The sequence below is a fragment of the Haliaeetus albicilla genome, chromosome 10 (genome assembly GCF_947461875.1).
Source record: "Haliaeetus albicilla chromosome 10, bHalAlb1.1, whole genome shotgun sequence".
In the NCBI taxonomy this organism is placed as follows: Eukaryota; Metazoa; Chordata; class Aves; order Accipitriformes; family Accipitridae; genus Haliaeetus; species Haliaeetus albicilla.
The window spans coordinates 17,904,749-17,926,024 of NC_091492.1; the positions used below are offsets into that span (position 1 = coordinate 17,904,749).

Here is a 21,276-nt window from a genome sequence, read left to right on the forward strand (position 1 = left end):
CAAACTATTTGTAATTCCACAATTTTAAGGAAATGCTAAATGCCTCCCTCATATTATGTCACAAAAAAGAATAATAATTTTTAAATGTAATTATCTATAGGTAACAATACTGATGTAGAAACAGTGGGATCCTGATACCACAAGTTGAAATGCAAAGAATACATTCAGCTTTGTTGAGGTAATATCAATTGTAGCAAGCCAACTCAGCACAATTTTTCCAACATGCCATACAAACGTCACAGTCCCCTCCTATGCTACATACATGAAGAAGTGCGTGATGGCTGTACCATCTCTACAATATCAGTCCTGCCAAAATATACTGGCTAGAAGCCAAAGTCACAGCCTGTTCTCTAATGAAAACAGAAGAGATATGATAAGAGAAGCCACAATCAATACCAAACATACTGGCATAAATCTTTACAAATGTAATGCAAGCGCCTTAGACTTGTTCATTCTGTTTACTTCTAAGGTTTTCAAGTAAGCCTTCTTGAATCCACCAATTTCACACGGGCTTGAGACACTTTTGGAACTACTATATTGCACAGTAAAAAAAAAGCAGATCTCACCAAAGTGCTATTGGTCCCTTTACATTTCCTAGAAAACTAAATAAAGAAATGAAATGCCTTACAGAATATACGATATAATGTGCCTTTAGTTATAGCCATGAGGCTACTCCTTTTTCCTATTGTTCTCTCGTTATGGAGTTATCAGCTGGGACTTTTCATCCGCACACAGCCAACCAGTTGTAACTAGGAACTCTGCCTTCTCCTCCCCACAGAATATGAACATTTAGCTGGCTTACCTGTATCAAGCTATTTGGAAAAACAAGATGTTTGTTCAAAGATAGAAAGCAAAGATCAACTTATATTATAAATTATTTATGTCATGTTTAATTCCATGTCAAATTTGCATTTGTCAAATCACTACAGTGCCCCTTTGAGTGTTTCAAGCTTACCTATAATTGGGGAAACATAGATAAACATCAAGTTCTTCTAAGTCTTCATGATCTCAGCTTTAATATGTTGTATTTACAAATGTTTATGTGATAGATGAATTCTTCCATCTGAAGAGAAAACCTGGGAGAAATGACAATAAAACAACCTGTAAATTTATCCTTAAAATACTTACAAAGACAGTACTGTATTTAATTGTATATATCAAAACAAAGAGATTGTCATGTTCTTAACCAGACCAAATATATAACAAGCTTAAAGGAAATCTCTCTACATCAGACTCTACAAAAGACTATGTCAGCACAAACATAAAGGATTTGGGGTTTTGAGATAAACCAGCCTTGAACAATAATCTTCTGATAAACCTCAAACTCCAGATGATTTTTGTGGGTTTCAGACAACAGTTGTATTCACACAGTATCATGATGAGGTATCTGGCTTATTTTTAACGGTAAAAGTAGATAGTGGTACTGTTTTGATATTACTTAAAATAACATCCAGCATAAATATTATTTTTAAGAGAACAACTTAGGATCTCTTGTGAGGACATATCACAATATCCTCACATAGGTCTCAATATTTTTATATGGCTATTTGTTGAGCAATACAGTAATTTAAAAGGAATTTTGTAATTTATTTAGTCTTGTAAAAACGAACTAAACTCACTCCTCCACTTTACTACCTCTGTGATAACATTCATGGCTAAACAGTGGCTTTAGTCCAAATGCAAGTCTCCAAATATTCTTATACTAGCACTATTTTTTTTTTGACACATGTTCTTTAATTAATTGAGCTTCTTGATACTATAAGCTATAGAAGATCAACTACATAAAAATGAGATGTCAAATCTTCCCGGTACATCAGGCATAACGCTATTTTCATCGTATCTTCACAAGACATCAGATATGTTAATATTTATGGAGTATACACAGAGGAACACTGCTAGAATTAATAAATAATAAAGCTAATATTTTTTGCAAAAATAAATCGTCAGATATCTCATTATAAACTGGATATCTTCAGTTGTAGATAATTTAGTACAGTAATAAATAATAGGAGAACACAGTGCTGATGGAATTATATTTCATTATTTAAAATATCTTGCTACTCATATAAGAATGTATTCTTTTCTGTTCAAAATCACAGAAATAGATAGAACTGGTTTAGAATTGAGGGTACTTTCAAACAAATAAAAACGAGGTTGCCTCTAACATGTCAGCTAGATGTTATTGAATAGGTGTATATAACACATACCATTTCTCAAATGTACTTCGAAATCATCCTGGGATGTGTCTTTGGCAAGATGTAGCTCAGAGAAGTTTAGCCCGTTGTTCCAGTTGTCTCAACAATAATAGAGTTCTTCCATCCTGAACAAGGTGTTATCTCAACAGGTTTTAACGTTGCCAGTTTGAGTCTTACCTGTAGAAGGGAAACGAAGAATCAAGAAGAGGTGAGGGGCTGGGGGGGGGGAGAGGGGGTGTGTGCAACAATTCATTAACAGAATTTCTTGGGTAAGATTTTATAAAGGTCTTGCACCTAATGATACAACAAAAACATATCAAAGAATTTGGTGCATGCTAATACTTGCATTCAATACTGTTAATAAGTTTTTCTCATTTCAAATGTATCTAGTCTTATGCTTTGGTTTTGTAAAATCACTACCAAATTTGTGCAGTGCAGTCATTCAATCCAGGGAGACTACATACCATATTCAGTATTCTGAGAAGTGCTGTAGGATTGGCCCCTTCACTCAATAGCTAGGATTTTCAAAGCATGCTAGAGAAAGCAGGTATCGAGTTCTCATTGAAAGTCAAAGGGGACTCATGCTGAACTCCATTAGACCTCTTCATTTGTAAAATCCCAGCCTATTCTCCTTGACATGGGACATGTCTTCATTCTCTTTCTAATTTGTGCCTGGTATGGATTGTACAAGTGTTAATTAACTGATAGTAACATAATTAAGAAAATGTTGCAATGGATCATTGTAATTCAGTTTCAGACATTGACGATGAAATACAAATACAATTTTAAAACAGCAACTTGCTGCCAAGCACAATGGAAATAGGAATATCAACACAAGGTTATGATTAAAACTCCAGAACCTTCAAAAGTAACTCATGGCTCTATCGCTTTATTTTCTTACAGCTCTCGTCCTTTTTCTGTGGAGTTCCTAATCTATACACACTATATGACTATGAGATATACATTTGATTTTAGTAAATCACTAAGTCCATTCTGCTATTGAATTTCTCAGTGTGTGACTTAGTGATCTGGTTTTATGTCAAAAGCACGTTAAAAAAAGATAAGCCTAGACAGCATTTTCAGCCTACAACACATAAGTTAATACTATTGTTTAGTTTTCTGTGTCTACACCTAAATGACGAGATGATGATTTGTTTAAACATTAGGAGTTTTAAATATATACTGATCAAATACTATCTAAGAACAGCTTAAAGGGAAGTGGTACATAAAATCAATGTTTAATTGATTAATTTACAAGTCAGGGACTTGAGACTAGAAGCTGAGATAAAGTGGAAGGCATAAAATAAATTATCCACCAGGTGGATTCCATTACATTTCTATGTCTGCAAAATTAAAATCCTGATAACATAAACGATAACGTTACAACAGAGGGTAAAACACCACCTAGCCAGTAGGAAAGCAACAGAAAGGTATTTACTTCAATTGTCATTGTTTTCAATAGTGCTGTGATGATTTACACAGTGAGGATGTGGTTCTCTGAAACCTACAAAATACCTCCCTTTATTTTTTTCATCATCATTTACTAGGTTCAGGTTTGGTCTTTTTAGCCTATTGCAGTAACAGTGTTGAGAGGAAAAAAAAACCCACAACACTGAATTCACACTGAATTCTAATGATATTATGCATATGAGCTGAACTTCTATATCCAAGAAACAAAATTCTAAGCCAAGTACACATTTAGCATGAAAGGAACGAATCCTGATAGGTTTTTAGTTCCAAGCTCCTAGAGATGCCCAATACTCCTATTAGTGTCCTACAGAGACCTCTTCTCAAGAATTCTCCTGGTGCAGTGCCTATAAGGTAAGTGGGACGAGAAAGACAGTGAGACTGTCAGGGAAGCAGAAGAGAAATGAACAGAATAATAATAAAAATAAGCATTTTACTTATTCTGCTTATGTTATAAGCTGCAAACAATGCAATCACAGGAACTTCCAGAGCTACTTTCAGTGCTCAGTAAGGGAACAAAAGGGGTCCATAAACATGGCTCGGAGCCACTTTCTACTTCCATCTTTCCTTTATTTGCCATTGGACTCCCCAGCAAAGAGCGATGATTCAAAATATTGATTCCCACATTCAAAAGCTGGATCTGGCTTTTAGGATCTCTAGTTTCTGTATCTTTCCACATTTGAGGCTCAAAGTTCTCTACACTGAAATATAAAGTCCACAGCAGAAACCAGGACTCCTTATTTTGAGGGATACCTGCCTGTCCTACAAGAGTCACACAAAGCGTTTGAACCCTATGCTGCAAACAACTGTGCATGTAACTAAGCACACAAAGGGCCCCACTGAAATTAACAGAGCAGGCAAAACACAATGTAACCTGTGGGACTGGGGCTTTGAGCATTATACATCTGCTTCTTCCCAAAAGATAAGATGAAGTACATCTTCTTTTCCACCTGTACATTGTGTGAAAACAATGCTCAGGGGAGCAAGCATCCTAAAAATATAAGTGACAACATCAACAAGATGCTGTTCCTGAGAAAGATATTCTAGTGTTATTCATAATTTCCCCTATGACCTCATGGCTAACATCTACAGATGACCAATACGGAACCCAGAGAGAAATTGTACCAAAAGAAATTCATTTATTATATACACAATTTTTAAAGACATTACAGGAAAGATGACAAATTTGTTTTGATTTAGTTATCAGAAACAAGCTATTTTGTGCTTTTTTTTTTTTTTAATGTGGAATTCTTTGTGTTTATCCAAGGTAAATATGCAAGCATTAATAACATAAGAACATGGACATTGTTTGGGATTAAATTAAAACCATTTGCTTTATGCATGCTCATTTCCTTTTTTACTACTCAATTCCCCTATGATGCCATCTGATCACTTCTTGAATGTCCCCTGTGCTTTTGCCTTAACAATCTTGCCTGGTAGGCCATTCCACACGTTTGTGATTCTCGGCATGAAAAAAATGCTTCCTGACATCTGTTCTGAATTTGTTTCTCTTTAATTTCCATTTATGCTTCCTTATCCTAACATCTGTGTCATTCTGAAAACGGTAATTCAGATTGACGTTATCTGTGCCATTTAAGATTTTACATTCCCTAGCTAAAAGCTACTCGTAACCATGTAATGTTTTTGTAGTTCTTATTGATAGTTAGTTTAGAAACATTTCCTAGTTGTAATTCATATGTTTTAGGTTATACTTTGGCTTTGTTGTTGGTTTTTTAATTCTTTTTTCAGGCACATTTCTTTCAAATCAAGGGCTAGCACTGTACTCAGTGGGCCAATTTCAGCCCATAGGTCTTTCCCACAGCTGTTGTATAGGAAGAAAAGAAGTAGAATTTGGACCAATAAGCTTAATGAGGGTGCCAAAAGGACTGAATATTATGCTAATTCCTGTTGTGGGTTAATAGTGTGCCTTTGGTAGCTCTACAAATCCAACACTTAGGAAACTTTTTGATTGTTTCTCTCAATGGCTTAAATATAGGGGCTGGGAGACCAAATTGTACTCAGTGAATATTACATTTTGATAATTTCACCCCATCTTGTCCAGACAGCCAAAGAGGTAAAAAGATTATGAAAATCAATCTTACAGTTCTCTTAATCTGCAAAAGAATCTGAGACTATTTTTTCTATTCCTTTATATCCCTAAGACTGGGGCTCAAGTATCTCCTTTTACCTACCCTTAATGAAACAGTTAAGTTGCAAGAGATGAACTGTCAAGAGCCTAGACTCACAACAAGCAAAGCAATTAACAGCTTGCTTAACAGCAATTAGCAAACAGTCCCATTTTATATGGTTGGTAACTATGATTCAGAGTTTAAAATGTACACTAATACTAGATAAAAAATAGAAGTAAAGCAATATAGCAGCTGATTATGGAATTTGGACTAAGGGTTCATGCTCGAGAGCATAAACTGTCAACAGTTGGTCCCTTTTTATGGTAGTAAAGAGGTATAATTAATACAGAGTTGTCTCTCAAGTCATAGCCAAGGTCTACTCTTCTGCTTCCAAAATATACAGATTAGATTATTTGAAATTATTAAAGAATTAGCAGTACTTCAGGGTTTTTTTTTTACCTTATTCTTGACTGTTGAATTAGTATCTCTAGCATGTGTCCCAAAGGTGCTACTGAACCATGAAACTGGTACTGCCTAAAAAGGTTCAAACAATAATTGCTAGCACTTAACTGCCCTACATAAATTCCCCCCCCCCCAAAGTATAACCTTGTGCAGTAAGCATTTCTGAAAAGATTGCAAAAACATTCTATTTTATTCTGCCACACTAACAGAGTGTTTTGGAAAATACACCTAGATTCCAAGAAGATTTTGATATATAAGTTTCAGTTTTTCTCAAGTTCATCATTCTCCTTCTGGATATGAGCAGATAATACACTTTAAAGCATTACTATTCAATTTATTTCTTATAACAGAATAAGAAAGTGAGAACAGTCTGTTTCTCTATACTTAGAATTGAGTGCATGTTCAGTCTAACTAGGTTACTTAGGTTTTTGTAATGGAAAAATCTGTGTCCATCATTCAACTGTTTATTCTACATCATAAAAAAAAGAAGCTAAAGGTGACATTAATCTTATTTTACAAAGGTTTATCTTGATTCATTCATCTAGAGGAAGTAGTGGGCTTTGAAATACCCAAATATGATCCATCTTATGTCTCTAGAATAGGTCCAGTGAGTGTAAAAAAAACAAAAATCACAAGATATTGTGCAAATAAACATGGTGGAGGCATGTGTGAATGTGTGTAGGAAGGGAGACTGATTTAAAAAGTGAGGTATTCAAGAAGCAAAGTGTCACCTAAAATGTGTTTCACATCAAAGTAAAAATCCTACTCTTTATAGCCAGCAGAGAACTGCATATTGAGCTCACTAACGGGTGAAAGGTGGAAGAGGAAGGAACTGATATCAATATCTGCTTTAATTAAAGGTGAGGGGGGAAGCATTTTTACATATTATTTGCAGTTAATGCAGATTCCTTTCCTTTAAACAGGGACTGCAAACAGTAAACATGGCATTCTAATTACTTCTGCCAAGGAGCATGAAGTTTTTTTAACAGTACTCAAGTAAAATGAGACAATTATTTTACATCATGTCTTTTAGGCTGCTTAATTTAGGGAAGGAAAAAAGGTATTTTTCTCAAACTATTTGATATTCTGGAACACAACAGAAATTCCTGTACTTCCAAGTGACGCTTCCTGTCTTACAAACCAGGCCTGGGTTACTGACCCTGCTCTAACTAAGCTTCTTCCTTGATTAAAAGGTAAGTTTCTTTCATGGTTCTATCATTTTAAAACCTATTCAGATGTGATAACATTTTTGCTCCTGTATCTTGGCAACATGATTTATTCCGTTAACACTGAGTGTTACAGTCTGAAAAAGCTGTACCATCTGGGTTGAATTAATAGCCTACCCAGAAAAATAAATGAGAATGGTCTGCTATAATTAACATGTAGGTAAAGTATATTTAACAGATTATTATAATTAATATATCAGTTACCAATTTCATGCTAAACAGAGTTGTGAACACAGGATATTGAGATTAGTCACCCTCTCTGTATGTGCCTAGTAAAAATGCAATGGAAGAATAGATCTAAAGAATCAATAAAATTGACCTTAGCATTAAGAACATCGGATATGAAATTTCAAGCAGAGAGAGGCAATGTAGAGTATTATGAAACAGCAGTAGAAAATTACTAGTTTCATGAATTCAGAATTAACACCAGTAAAACTCAAAAGTGACCTTAAAAAAACAAAACAAAACAAACCCCCACCAAAATGCATGAGTGATGATTTAAAACACTGCTAAAGGCATCCATCTATGAAGATGGACAGGGCAGATCTGTTTCCTAAAGCTGTCTTCGTTTGTGTTACAAAAAATGTAAGATACAGTAGAAAGCCCACAAAAGAGATGGGAATTTGATCAAAATTCCATAGAGTGTTGTCACCCACACAACAAAACCACTGTTTTTTGTTGGTAGGCTTTTCATAAAACACAACTGTTGGTTAGGTTTTCACAGGTTACCAAAAGTCCAGTGGTTATTTAGTGACTTCCTCAACATCTGTGTCCCAAGAATAGAAAGTTCAATTTCTTCAGCGACCCCACAAAATGTATTTACCTTTATTTAGGGTCTTGGATGTCTTTTCAGCTGAACTGATATGACTTTGCCAAGAGATATCAGAGAAACAATTACAACTTCACAATTAATATTTGTATATCTTTATCTTTCTTACTATGTAGTAAGAAATTCAGAAATTTATATACAATTGAAGATTAGCATCTGAAACTAATGCTATTTGTTTTGTACAGAATTTAAAAGTTAAAAAAAAAAAGGTTTCCAACTGCCCACCCCCCCTTGCATAATTAGGGCTTTTATGTCTCCAGATTATCTTTAAACTCATGTTATTATAAATCTTGTTTATTATTGAAAAGACTAAGGGTCATTTGACAACACTGTTAGGCACATTACAAATTAAGTATGTAGGAGAATCCATTCCAAAAGGCTTGCAGTTTAAATAGAGAAGACAAAGAGGAGATAAAGGGGCAAATTAAATTCAAATGCAGTTAGAGAGCCAGGGGAATTCCCTGTTTTTCTCCTGACTTTCACTTTATGCACAGACACCAAAGTTAAATGCAATACAATAGTGACATTTTTAAACACATTTAGGATGACAAAAATCATGCAACACTTACAAACAAGGCTACAGATAACAACACAAAGAAACCTAAACCAGACATTGCTATTCAGCACATAGGTCTCGTAGAACAATAAGGAAAAACATATTGAATTTAATGAGGTTAAAATTATTTCCAAAATTCAAATAATGTTTTTTGGGGAAAAAGCCCAACACATTAATTGGCACAACTTTCTGCTAGTGGAATTCCTCTTGGATATCAATAGGTTGTGGAAAACACTGAACACAAGACTGGCACATTGATCGCAGGCAACATTTGGTGCTTACAGGAATTCACAATTATATAGCTGAAAAAGAACGCTACAGTATTCTACAGTAATTGTCACAATTTAAATAATTACTTTAGCTGATTACTGTAGAATAGGAAATAAAATCAGCCAAAGAGATAATTACAGGCACGGCAGAAAAAGTTTCAGAAGCTTCCATGTGGAAACTAAGATAAAGGGCAACACTTCTACATTCCTTTCTACATTCATGTCAACTACAATGCTGCTGTTAACATTCTCCAAGACTTTCATTTCCAACTCCAAGAGATACTCCAAAGCAATTATATTCCCAGCTCAATCAAATTTGCATTCTAATGTAAAATGTTAACAGTATTGTCACATGTTATTATGTCAATAGATTATCACATCTAAGTTTTGCAAAATAATTTTACCTTAACATTACTGAAGCAACTATTAGGATTCTGGAGAAATCATATATATTATAGGATTTAGGTCTTACTCTGGAACATCTGCTATTAGTCTCTGACACAATTTTAAACAAGGTGGATCTGCAATCTGTTCCAAGGCTGTAAGACCACATTTCTATAACCTATCCAGACTCTTCTGAATGAGTAGAAAATAATATACAGTGACACCTAAGTGAAAAGCAGTCTGGATCAGTAGCAATTGTTCTTGTACATTCTAGAAGTATATCAGTGTTGCTAACAACCAGCATTGGATTTCTCCCTTTCTGTACACTCACCTGCTATAGGTGAAGATTTAAAATAAGTATTTTAGAAACTTGTTTTTAGTGCAAGTTTTTACAAGATCATTTTTGCCCCGATTGAAAGGTAAGAGTTGGCATAATTGCCATAAATTATTGTTTTTAACTGTCTTGATATATAAATACTATCAGAAAGGTTTTACAAGAATACCACTTTGACACTGATGTGGACTTTAACATACTGTGACTACTGTAACAGAGTCACCATCGTATGTCCCTTAATGTACATAGGACACAGGATTAGGGAAGCAAGGTCATATCTGACAGGAGTAAGATTCAAGTTTTTGGGTGAACAGTTGGTATTAAATAACCAGGCAGGGACTGACTGATAGAAAAGCCTACAGCGGCAAAGTAAAAATAGGAAAACAGAGCAAAAGTACAGGTTTGGGGGTTTTGTTCTGGGGGGGCGGGTGTTCGTTTTGGTTTGGGTTTTTTTCTTAAATTTAAACCAAAACAGCAATTTCAGCAGCTACTGCAGCAGATAGCAAGATTTGTGGAAACTGGCTCTTGTGGAAACAAATCTCTTCTTTCAAAGAGCATTAGAAACAAGATGGAAAAAAAGGCTTGTATCATTTGACTACTGAAAACAGACATATCAAATCAGACCAAAAGTCTACTAAAGCCTCCCAATCAGTCTTGGTGATTGCCCTAACGCAAAGAGTAGGTAAATTAGATAGTAATAATTCCCCTGTATGTTCTCAAAACTTCCAGCATTTTGCAACTCATGTGCTTCTTGGTGTTTAGTAGACACATGAATGCATCTAGTCACTTTTTAAATTATTCTAACTTTTAGTATAATGTGTGGAACAAGGCATGAAGATATGACTCCTGCTGCAAGAAATTTTTTAACCACCCAGTTGACAGTAATTATTCGCTTTCTCCAAGCCACTCCATAATTTAATACAACTATTAAATCTATTTTGCTCATCTTTCTAAGGCTCAGAGTCCTCAACTCACTCCTCTGTACAGAAGCTTAGTATTTCTGTAGTCATTGCTTTGATCCTTTGGTTATGTTTCTCATACTTCTTTGTGTATTTTCTATGTCTGCTACAGTCTTTTAGATTGTGAAGACTATAACTGCCTGTAGTAATCAAATGTACTTATGGGAGTCTAAGTCACATTTTCTTCTCTAAGAATTTCTCATTTGCCTTTCAAGTTTTTGTGTTTGGTTGTTGGTTTTGCCATTAATGAACCAGCATTTTCATAGCACAGCCTACTAAAATCCAAGCATCTCTTTGCTGAGTGGCAATCACGTGCATGAAATACAGGGGGATGCACAGATAACCCTGTAAATGAGCTTATAGACAGATCTCAGAGGGCAGTTACTTCACTCTGTCTTTTGTGATGTTTCTTTGGTGGTTGTACAACTTCCTATATTGAGTGGTTGCTAGAAAAAGCTCAAAGAGATTTGCTTGATTGTATGCATCTACCACACTTCACAAATTCCATGTTTCTTGGACAAATATATTCCCTGCATTTTAAATAGATAAGATGTACTGAGTTTTATGTTACTAAGAGCATTCCGAAATAGGTCACTTGTGTTTCCAGCTGTATTTAACAAATGCACTATAGGATTTTACAACCTTACCACTAAATCAAAAGCTTCTCTAGCTGACTGATAGTATTTATTTGTAGAGAGCATCATAAGTGTCTCGCATTGAGTGAAACACACTAAACAAAGAGCGTAATTGCTTTCCCGGGTATATTACATATGGAGAATGGCTAAAAGGCAAAGAACAGCTACGTAACAGTTCTCTCCAGTGAAGGAATGTAGGGAAAGCTCATAGTATTGAGCAATATTGTTATCAAGGGCGTGAATATTCTTTTTGGAAGTCAACCAGTTTACCTAAAGGAAAGATACACATCTTCTGTTCTGGTTTGAAATTACTTTCAGCAGCCATGTAGGGAAGGTACAGCTCCCTGTTGGCCACACATTGGAAACTTATTCTTTTTGGAATAACTTATGCCTTTTGGACATTTAAAGAGTCAATATTGTTTGCCTGCTGTGCATTTTCACTGCAGGAGGAGTGAGAGAATGATAATTTCAGCATGGGCTACTAGCTAAGCCATACTGTAAAGTTAAACATCAGTAGCGTCTTTTCCACTTTACCATAAATTAGATACATGCACTTAATTAATTTTTATGAAGCTAAAAAGTGTCATTACATGCTGCTATACAGGTAATAATCCACAAGTGAACATAGTTGTCTTTTGTCATTGTGTGAATTCCCATTGTAAATATTTGCTTTCTGCAATCAAAACCTTTCCAGAAATTTTTAAGACATTTTTTCTATCAGGTCTTATTCTCCATTAGTAAGATAAATATGTACTTAATACATTGTCCTGGTTTCAGCTGGGATGTAGTTAACTATCTTCCTAGTAGCTGGTACAGTGCTATGTTTTGAGTTCAGTATGTGAAGAATGTTGATAACACTGATGTTTTCAGTTGTTGCTCAGTAGTGTTTAGACTACAGTCAAGGATTTTTCAGCTTCTCATGCCCAGCCAGGGCACCTGACCCAAACTGGCCAACAGTGTATTCCATACCATGTGACGTCCCATCTAGTTTAGGAACTGGGAAGTGGGGGGGGGGAGGGATTCGCCGCTTGGGGACTGGCTGGGTGTCGGTCGGCAGGTGGTGAGCAATTGCCCTGCGCATCATTTGTACATTCCAATCCTTTTATTACTACTGTTGTCATTTTATTAGTGTTATCATTATCATTATTAGTTTCTTCTTTTCTGTTCTATTAAATCGTTCTTATCTCAACCCAGGAGTTTTACTTCTTTTCCTGATCTTCTCCCCCATCCCACTGGATGGGGGGGGAGTGAGTGAGCGGCTGCGTGGTGCTTAGTTGCTGGCTGGGGTTAAACCACGACATACATACTAGGCAATATTTTTAGTAATATTTTCTTCTAGAACAAACTGAGAGACATATTCCTTGTCTTAAAGAAATCATAGGCCAAAACTCAGATATCTTAACCTGACAACTGCATACAGATGAGTTTTGTTTGTTCCACAATCAGTTCCAGTATCACTAAAATAAGGTATGACATAACTATGGCATGTGTATCACAGGAGCAGTGATAGTCCCTATACAGGAACTGAAGCCCTACAGGAGCAAGGACAATACATGTCTAATGAAAATAAGATTTGTTCTTGAAAAGACTTCAATCTAAGTGAAGCTGAGAAGAGCAGGTGAACAAAGTAAGGAAGCAAAGGATAACAATGAAAGATAAGAGAAGGAGCATGATAAACTTTGTTCACAGCACACAGCCTGCTTAAGTACCACAAGCTTACCAAGAGCTTAGACAGGCTTTGGTTAAGCACCACCAAGTTTTATGGTATTATTTTGGCCACTGGAGGGCTCTTGTATTTTTTTCCACGAATACCTTGGTGAAGAATCAACACTGTAAATGTTCATGTTAATAGGGAGTCCCTAGTTGCTACCATGACCAGCATGCTTGTGCAATTTCATGCAAATCAAATTCAATTAACAGTGCCTTTATTTCATCTGCAATTAAAAGTTGAAAAAAAGGAAGAAAAAACCCTCTCAAGTAGAGGCTATCCATTTCTTCATAAATAGGACACCTTTTCAGAGACTCTCTATTGTATGCAGTGGTAGGGATGAGATCTGTACAAAACACAAAAGGAATAAAGTATCAGTGCTTGGTATTGTGAGGGCATTACCCAGATTCCCTGTCAAGTCTCAGTCCTGTATAGGCAATAATAACCATTACTGGGCTTTTTGGTTTTCAGTCACTGCTGTGATTCTTAATACAATGAATACAACACAGAAAACATTTTAAAATTGCTGATAAAAATCCTTTATTTTTCCACCTTTGAAGAAGTATTGGGAGAGTTTCTGACAAAAGAAGGAAGTAATTTCAATGAAAGGGATAATGGGAAGTATATTGAATGAGAAGGGGATGGAGGGCAGGAAATGCAACAATAAAGTTTAATTAAATTAAAGAACAAGCTCCAGCAGTGAAGTATATGCTGGATTTTTTTTTTTTTTGCCTAAGAACCAACAGAAAAAGTTTAATGTAGGTTATTGAAGATAAAAATATAACCATTGGATATAATATATTGATCTTTGACTCAAAAGCTGATGTTCCACTGAATACCTTCCCCCCTGCCCCCTTTTTTTTTTTAACAATTCACTTTCTGTAACATTGTTGAGGAAACCAAACGAAGTGTGGTACATGGAGGATCTAAAATAGCATCCTCCGAGATCTTACTTACTTCAGGTCACAGAAGCCAATCGATGCCAGAAAGAATACGGAAGTACCCTTATGAGTAACACATGACACTGAAACAGGTATCTGAAATAAGAGAAACCCTTCTAACATCAGAAGCCACTTCAATCCATATCCTGTGTTTACAGCCAGAGATCTTATTAATCTGATAACACTTTAGTTCCTCCAGATCTAAGGGAGGGTGGGGAGGAAGGAGTTAAATAGCCAGCATAACTGAAAGAAATCACTGTTTGTCGTACTTGCTTTTCATATTAGAAATGCAAGTATATAAAAGAAATTACCACAAAGTTTTGGACTTTACAATCAAGGCCCCTACAGCATCTACCCAAAAATGTTCCTGATGCTTCGCCTTTGCAAATCTCCTTCTTAAACCTTAAAAGACCAACATCCACATTGCCATAATAGTGACACAACAGGATTTTGTCCTTAAATTCTCTCATCATGCACTAGTTTGGAGGGAGGCTGGCACTATGGATCCCTATGAAACTCATCGAGCTTTATATACTTTCACCTTTTCAATTGTGGGATGTTGCCCACATGGTGTGAAAGCAAATTTCTTTAACTACTTTTGATCTTGCGACAACAGCGTGACTTGTGTTAGCCATGATAATACCAATACATAAATTAAGTGCAGGCAGAATCACACAAAAGTAATAGAATAGGAGCTGGTAGGATGCTCTCTGCGTTGTGGACTTGCCACAAAAAAAACCCCAAAAACAGAAAAAACAAAAAAACCCCAAAAACCAAAATAAACCAGACATCAGTGCTCAGACCCCAGCACTCCTGAGACTGAGACCCCCACTTAACATTGTCTAGAAGAGGAATAGGTAGAAGTCAGACTTGATACCCAGGACTAAGTGGCACAGAAGCAAACAGTAACTTCTATCAGCTTTGCCTGTCTACCCCAGGGATTTACAGTGGGAGAGCTACATTGCTAGTTGCCTGGCAATAGCTAAAATCTTAGAAAGACAAGTCACTTGAGCTGCAATTTGATTTTGAAACTGACTGAAGACAGTATTTTTCCCATATATTTTAACTTTAATCTTTAAATCAGTTTACACACCAAGACTATCAGTTATAAATAGGGATGGAAATCCAAACTGATTTTACGATTTGAGTGTGGTTCTTCTTCATTTTCTTGACATTGCCCAAATTTGTACCATCTTCATTTCAGTAGCAGTTAACGATACGGTATTTTAACTGCCAGCACTCTGGGGCCAGCACTTAACATATTGAACTGCCGGCCAAACAAAAAATTTAACATTATAATTGAACTCCTCTCGACAGAGTGCATCACAGACTATGTTTACAGTGCACCTGACAGAGAAAATGAGTATTTTGTAGGACTACTGATTAATTCATAGATATATATATGTGATTTACTGTCACTGCACTCATGCAACCAAAGTGGCACTACTGCCAGAGAGATTACCATACTACAAGTAAAAAGGTAAAGCAGTGGTTAAAAGGATACTCCATATAGAATATTAATCCTTTTACACACCTAGCTTTTTTACAACTGCTTTCCTTACTTTTCTTTAGAGCAGAAGCATAAAATTAACAACAGCCTACAGGCTGACCCTTTAGGAGCATATTACCTGCACTCACTGTTTGCAAATAGTAGAAACATTTGGGATATTTTTCAGTTTAGTTTAGATTTGGGAAAATATTTTTATATACACACACACACACACAACATGTGTATCTTCCCAAGAATACATTGGCATACAATTTTATATCAACACTAAATTGTACTAAACAACCTGAAAATAGCTTCTCTGTTTAATTGTCAAACTATAAAAATTGTCTTATGCTAAGTATTTTTCCTTAGAAGGAATAATGGAAAGTGACAGAATAATAGAAGCCTAACATGTCATAAAGGACATAAGAATTAGCCTATCAAAATTAAAACATCTTTAATACTATAGCATCTAGGAGCCATAAACAAGTATGGGAACAACACTGTGCAAGAAATACACAAAACACCCTGTCACCAAGCTGATGGCATTGATGTATAAAAACAGAAAGAAAGTACCCTCTCTGTACCTCATCATCCGGCTTTTAAAAAAGTATAGTTACTCGTATGTGTGATTCTTATGAGAAAAACTAATAAAATACATAAGTATATGTATTTTTAAGCCTGTGGTGCCAAGTTCGAATTATTGATTATACTGGCTTTTTCTCTGGCCTCCCGCACAACTTGAGAACAATAGCTGGTAGCTGTATCATAGCCTTCAGCTGTACTTATAAGTGAAATGCCACATCCTGCTTGTTTCTTTATTTGAAGAAATTAACTCTACTTCTCAAAGGAAGCTGTTGTACTAAAATGTGCAACTGATTATTCTGTGTTGTATTAAGGCATTTGGAATCAGAGAGCGTATCTACTTGTCTCCCACTAGATAGGCCCTGGCAAATCCGTATGCATATACAGAGCACCAGCATAACGTGAAGCAGTACCATTTTGTGACCCACCAGGCAAACAGCTGCCCCAGTGTGCACTGCACCTTTCAAGGTAGCTCAAGCACTCCTATAGCATTTCTAGTTCCCAGTGTGTTAATTTTTTCTACTCTGCTGTGTGATATTTATTTATTTTAAACCTAATGTGATTTATTGCCTTTTCCACAACAGGGCTGCCCAATATTCCCCACTACTAGAGAAGTAAGAGCGATCAGGCCCAAAAAATTCAGTTGTCACTGACAGCTTCACTTTACAACTCATGTGATTATAGCAATAAAGCTAAGCACTAAAAAACAAAAGGTGAACTTAATAAAAGGTCTAAATACTATTTAATATAAGAATAGATACATCCCAAATTAACAGCTACTCTTGAAAGCTTTGGCTTTACTTTCCACAACAGATGTGTTCTGCTGCTTCTGCTCAAGGGACAGGGAGCTAAATGCAGTCCTCCAAGCAAGCTCTGTTATGACAAGGATTAGTATTTCAATTGGGATACAGGCTCTAAGATTCTGAGATTTAAAAGCACTTTTTTCTGAAACAGAATGCAGGTAATGCTTTTCATGAGAAATTAAGGGTTAAAAGTTAGTACATACAGGAGAAAATCGATGTCCTTCATTCAGTTCACTTAGACCAGTTCTAGTTAACAGGACCAATGTCATCCTGGAAAACAAAAACAAAATGCTGGAGTTGCACTCTGGGTAAATACGTGCTTTAAAAAAAGTTTCAATTTTTTAAAGGCCTCTGGAAACATACTTTTCAACTGGCATGTAAGAGGCAAATTAAATACCCTGTGTACTCATGTTTTAGAAAGGTACGTTGAGTTTTGCATGAGCGAACAGATACACCCAGGAACATTCAGAACATGTGTTTGAGACTGTGAGAAACTAACTTATTCAATACACTTTTACAACGTGCCAAACCTACTAGCTTATGGTTAAACAAGAATACCTCTTCCTTTTTCTTGATGGAATTACCATGACGCACTTCTAATTAGGATCCCTGGTTCCTTAAAGTAGATTAGGTATACATAAAATTGTGTGCTCTAGGAAAGCCTTTTTGACAGATATGCTGGACTAGACCAAGCAGAGTACCTCCTGACTGTCAGGAGAAACATAAACATTTAGAGAAGCACATATTCCAGGGTCACATAAAAATAAATAGTATTTCTTGATACCTGTTAAAGTTGAATAGAGTTCAAGTACAAAAGGTTTTTGATGAAATAAATTGGGGATTTTAATTTGTATGAATATGTAATATTTATATTTAATTGTCTACTATTATAAATGATAAGTGGAGTTTACACATGCGTATCACGATAATACATTATTAACTATACTATAACTGTTTCGTCAGACAGTAATTTGATTTAATAATTTCAGTCATTTTGTTATTCAGAATTTGTATTTTCCCTTTTAGGTTCTTTTACTCCTCTGTTCCTCTGAGCTTAGGTTACTTTTTCAATGCCGCAAACTGTTGGGATATAATGGTTAAATAATGTGAAATTGCACTGATGCCAGTGAAATAAAAGTGAGTTTTACAAAACCAAGTTCCTTCCCTGAACATAATAACAGTAAATTTCTAGTGTCCTGTAGTGCAATATCCATTAGATTTATTATGTTGCAATTCCCAATCCCACTAGTTCTGCCTGAGGGTGAGTATATTACATTTCATCACAGTTTCATTTTCTCCTACAGATGAGAAATGGGAATGCTATTGCAGTTATGTAGCATGCATGTGTTAAATCTGATCTCTAATAAAATCAAACACATCACAACTCACAGCACTTTAGCACAGCATCGGCAAAATGAAACACCATCTGTCATCATGTAGAGACTGCCTTATTGTAACACAAAATCAAACTGCTCAGTGTGAACATTGTTATTTAATAAATGGGTAAATGGAAACTGATAATTATGATCTTATTTATTTTAAATGACTGGTTAAAGCTACAAAAAATGCATTATATCTTATCAATTAGATGTATGGACTTTACACTAACACCAAGAGCAAACATCCATAAGCCAAGTAAAAATTTTAAATGCATTTAGTGAAAGAGTGAGATAAATATGCGAGACATACACTTACAAAGACCTGCCAAAATGTAGGCTAAGGATAGAAACTGATGAAACTAACATTCATTGTCTGTACTAATGAGACAATTGTAGTTTCTGATACAAAACCAGCTGAAGGCTATGGTAAAGAATAGCTACTTGTAGCTAGCTGGAAGGTTTAAAGGCAAAATGAACATCATGCTCTGGTCTGAATGGATTGCGATGCTAAAGGTTAGTCATCATCCCAATATAAGCTGGACTTCTAGGAGCTTCTAGTTTGGCCACTTTAACTCATATCAGAGTGAAGAATGATGCGACATATTTGCTATTAGTATGAATTAATTGCCTTAAAGAAAAAAGCATTTGTCAGCTAAACTGTTCCTTTCAATTAGCAACAACAGCTAAAAGAAGATTTCAGGTTTATAATTACAAGAACCTGGATTTGACAATTTAAATGCCAGCTTCTAGTTATATAGTTTTGGTTTGCTATTGTAACAAAAACCTGAGGCATTTATCTTCAAAAAGGGATCTTCACACACAGAATATGTAGTTTTCAAAGAGCTATTACTGTATCTGCAAAGACAGTAACATGTTCAGACAAAATCTTAATAGTCCCATTGCCCTCATATCATATTTAAAGGACCCATGAGCCTGGTAAGATGTCAACAGAAGTGTCCAATGCAGTAGCACTGACATAGTGTGATGTCTAAGGGAGCAAACAGAATGCCTGTAAAATCTCGCACGTTTACGAACGTGAGAATTTTCTCCGTTCCATTGATATTGTATCATGACTTGGAACAACCATTAGCAGTGCAGCAGAAATGCCCCATACTAGGAATGCATTTATGATTATTTTGCTGATACTGGATTCAGAGGTTATTATATAAAATTTAAACGTATCACGGAATTTATTACCCGTTCAGTGTCAGTTTTTGCTTCTTCAAGGTGTTTTGGTTTGGTTTTTTTAAACATTTAAAAATAATGTTTGCCTTAAAAAAAAAAAAAAAAATCCATCCCCTGTTCTGAATGTGTCATTTTTGGAGCTAGTATGTAAAATGGGTGCAGGCCATGCATGGAAATTCACGATTTTTACAATAAAAATTGGATCTATATGCAGGGTTATATTTTACATTCCATTGATTAGGATTGCAGATACAACTTCAAAAAAAATTTGACAGACCAACATACATAGTCTTAGATAAAATTCTCAACACGCAGGACATTAAGAATCAAGACAGTTATTTCTTCTTTGGCTTGCCTTGTTCTTAGGCTTTGAAACACATACGTATGTCATACAGAAATACCTACCAGGCAAGACCCTAATAAAAAAGGCACCAAGTGGCAAAATAAAAACAGTAAGTGTCCTTTATCCTGCAAATTCTCAAGGCACTGTACAATATAGTCATTTACCTACCACTGAAATGGAGCCACTTGCAGTGAGAAACACAGCAGCTGTTTAACAGCCCACATTAACACTACACAGCAGTCTAGGACAGGCGGCAAGGAAGAATACCCTATTGAGATGAAAGTGGAAAGAGAAATTACAAAATTTAACTATAATTACCAGGGTTGGCTTTGGGCCAGGAAACAGTCACTATAGCATCTTGAATAACCACAATAAGTCTGCAGCTTGGTTTTATAGCTCAGCCAGGAGATGGCATCTCAATCAGCGTAGAGCTCTCTAAGACCATATTGGGACACTACTTTCAGTGTAGAGCAAAAGGGAAGTTAAGGATGGAGTACCAGCTTTATGCCTAGTTGTCATGGCTCTTGTTGGCTAAAATTAGATCTTGAACATTAATTTAATGTAGAGTTTTTGTGTTGATTATATCAGATTAGGAAATTATACAATCATATATGAGGCTTTTGAGAATACTGAAATATTCTGCACACAGGGAACACTGATATACTTTCCGTATGTGCTTCATTTATTAAAGCACTTATACAAGGGAGCCCTTAGAGAAGGAACATCTTTCCAGGGAGACTCTGGAGGTTTGGTTGCTAGGAAGTTACATATGCTTCTGTTTTTCATGAGATTTAAAGTATCATGCATTATATATTATTTTCTACGTTTAGGATGTTCACCATTATTTGGCTTATTTTGTACTTCATTTTGCATTTCTGGCATGTAATCTCTCTGCATATAAAACATCTTTTATAAAGAATTCCCTGAGAAATTTCAGAGAGATTACATTTCACATTTTTTCCCCCCAAAAGAAAGCTCATATAGCTTTTTCCTTTATTGGCATGTCTGCTGCAGGCATTCATTCATCAAGAATTTGTTTCTACCAACTTAAAAAAGAATTAATCTTGGCCCATACCACAGTAACTATTAATGTGGATACTGTGTGCCTTCTATCCGTTCTCTTCTGTTGTATATAATAAGAATCCTGCTAGCTTTGTTTTCAGAAGAACTGTTTAAAGTCTGCAGGTTTTATTTCCCTGAAAATTACAGAGGTAATGTTTAAAGAGAATTTTTACAAGAATGGAACGCTCAACTCCTCTTAACTTTAAACATTAAATAAAGGGACAGCCATTACACAAAAGAATTTTTAAAACTATTTGGTTTTAAATGCCCATTTTAGGAAAGTAAATCATTATGTAAATGCACAGCAGAGCCAGCTTCTTACATGGCCTTCTCTTC

General features: G+C 35.6%; 1 long non-coding RNA gene across 1 annotated transcript; it reads right to left on the bottom strand.

Moving 5' to 3' along the window:
* Window positions 1–827: 827 nt before the first annotated feature.
* LOC138687093 (uncharacterized) lies at window positions 828–5,419 on the bottom strand. The gene is made up of 3 exons (XR_011326428.1): window positions 4,537–5,419; window positions 2,208–2,372; window positions 828–1,076 (listed from the first exon to the last, which is right to left on the bottom strand). It is a non-coding gene; the product is annotated as an uncharacterized lncRNA (long non-coding RNA).
* Window positions 5,420–21,276: the final 15,857 nt, after the last annotated feature.